This window comes from Bombus huntii, unplaced genomic scaffold (assembly GCF_024542735.1).
Source record: "Bombus huntii isolate Logan2020A unplaced genomic scaffold, iyBomHunt1.1 ctg00000230.1, whole genome shotgun sequence".
Classification (NCBI taxonomy): domain Eukaryota; kingdom Metazoa; phylum Arthropoda; class Insecta; order Hymenoptera; family Apidae; genus Bombus; species Bombus huntii.
The window spans coordinates 9,819-12,668 of NW_026099448.1; the positions used below are offsets into that span (position 1 = coordinate 9,819).

Here is a 2,850-nt window from a genome sequence, read left to right on the forward strand (position 1 = left end):
TTTATTTTGTTATTTTACGTGACAGTGGAAAAGTCCGGAACGGCAGGATAACCTCTTAATCGATTGCGAGAGAAACAAGCGGCACAATAGCGCTCGTCATATGTGTTATTTTTATGAAATACATCTATATTTTTATATATGCGTACTATTAGTTTATAAATATTCCAAATTTTGTTCAATAAAAATTATTAAGATAACAATGAAATACACAAAATACCGTCAGTCGTCCGTAGCGTTCAAATGTACTGGGACTTTTCGACATAAAATCTAAACACCGCGATCACGCTGCTTGGTACTCAATCGGTTAAAGAAACAACGATATGTCTAACATGCGCGCGTGTCTCTGATATCGGACGATACCGCGCTCTGTAACTCGTTCCCCGTCGAATTAATCTTGGGTGACAGATTTACGAGGGAGAGTAATGACTCAATGCGCGAAGAACAATTGACGAAGTTAAAACTGGGAAAAAAAAAAAAAAAAAAAAAGAAAAAAAAAAGGAAAAAAAGAACAAACAATGAGAAAGTTTCAAATTGTTTTCGACGATTAAGACGAAATTTAGGAATACTTACTGCGGACGATTATGCGATAGGAAGCAACTGAAGCGAATGCCGCGACGCGATGTACGACTGAACGAATGCGACTGAATTATCGTACGACGATACGAATGATTAACGATACACGCGTGACGATGCCGCTCGCAATTGAAAGACCAGCACGAGACGGTTTACTAATCGTTCGCTCACTAAAATGATACTTACCTTCGCGTATGCTTGGAGATACTGTTCACAATTGAAGATTTCGCACAGGACTGTCCACTGATCGTCACGCCTGATGGAACGACTCTGTCTCCACCAACGCTTGCAGCCATGTCCACGAATGCTTCAAGATATTGACTCATCGAAGAAGCTAGCACAGAAAAGTATCACTGATCGTTGCGACTGACGAAACGATTTCACCTGCACGAGCGCTTGAAGAGCGCTAAGAGATTGAAACGGTTCTTTAGTCCACGTTTAGCGATTCGAACGCACGGAAACTGACTCGCTGCTACATGTTCACGATTAAACTACTCGAACGAGACTGCCGATACCGTTGTTAGACTCCAACAAGGCTCGAAACGGAGGACCCCAAATACGCACGCTGATTGGTTTTCAAGAAAATCGTCACGCGGCATATTCGCCCGCAAGATGGCGTTTACTGCGTGAATACGCTCCAAGTGCGGGGCAGATCCTTCGCTGGAAGAGCGTGAACGATACCTGGGTGAATGCGAGGCTTCGATGTAATTGGGTAAGAGTGGCGGCGCTCGACCGCTCGGGCCGTTAAAATCCGTCAATTATCCTTACAAGAAACTCGTAGCGTAGGAAATTAGAAATACTGCTACGAATGTTGAAGAGAATCGTTTTAGCTATTGGAGTACCCTTCTAAAATAGCGCCTTGACTGCGAAAGCGAGCAACAACGAGCTACAACGAGACAAAAGCTACATCATACTATCCAAAATAAACAATCTAAAGTACAACAAAATTCTTACGACAAAAAGAGAAGATAAATAAAATAAAAAAAAATATGTCTAAAAAGACTCAGCTAGCATGTTCCCACAGACAAATCAAACTTTTAGGTAAAAAGAATCTAACTCTATCCCTTCTTTCAAACTACCTCCAGAGAAAGCTCCCCTCCTCCAAGATGCAGGTATAGCGATACAGAACATCGATAAAAACATGGAGTCTAGTTATTTCACAACATGTAAAACAACGGAAAAACTATACGTTATCGGCACTCACTTTTCCAAAACAGACACACACAACGATCACCTGGGTCGAGAATTATTATCTCCGAAACAAATAAACTGAAAAATAAAATAGAGCGAGACATATCGCTAAATAAGGCAGTCTTCATATTCTCTAATGAAAACACCTCGGACAACCCCAAACAACCAGACACAGAAATAAACTACTTTACAAATTATAATCAACTAAAAATCATTTCCTCTAAATTAAACAATAAAAAATCATCCGCTTTCGACGACGTCCCGAACATTTTGCTCAAACGGTTAACCAACAAAATAAAATGATATTAAACAGTGCTCTTTAATAATATTAGCAGCCATCACAAAAGAAAAGAAAATAAAGACCGCTTCTCACCCTCAAACCTGCGATATATAAGTCTCCTACCCAACATAACCAAAATATTCGAAATAATCATAAATAACCCCCTAGTCTCCTTTTGAACAAAAAAAAAAAAAAAAAAAAAAAAAAAAAAAAAAAAAAAAAAAAAAAATAAATAACGTAATCCTAATAAAAAATCAATTCGGCTTCCTTAACAAACAATGTTTAACAATCTATAATCGAATAATCGAGAAAATGAAATGTTTTAGTATTACGCGATCATTATCATGCATATTGTATCATTCTCATTTTGGCACACACCTATGTTTCTTTAAATATTCTATTTTTTGACCATGGAAAACAAATAAGAAAACTATTAATTTCAGCCAACGCTCATACCGCGCTGAGTGCACTCGTTCTCGTCCGATCACGAAAGTTAAGCAGCGCCGGGCACGGATAGTACTTGGATGGGTGACCGCCTGGGAACTCCGTGTGGTGTTGGCTTTTTTTTATTTTTCCAATATTTTTTTACTTTTCTTGACAATCTATTTTTAATAATCTACGATCGAAGCATCGAGAAAGAGAAATGTTTTAGCATTACGCGATCATTATCATGCATATTGTATCATTCTCATTTTGGCACACACCTATGTTTCTTTAAATATTCTATTTTTTGACCATGGAAAACAAATAAGAAAACTATTAATTTCAGCCAACGCTCATACCGCGCTGAGTGCACTCGTTCTCGT

General features: G+C 38.4%; 1 non-coding gene across 1 annotated transcript; it reads left to right on the forward strand.

The window, feature by feature from the left end:
• The first annotated feature begins 2,486 nt into the window (after positions 1 to 2,486).
• Positions 2,487 to 2,605, forward strand: LOC126877732 (5S ribosomal RNA). Its single transcript, XR_007695279.1, has one exon. It is a non-coding gene; the product is annotated as a 5S ribosomal RNA (ribosomal RNA).
• Positions 2,606 to 2,850: the final 245 nt, after the last annotated feature.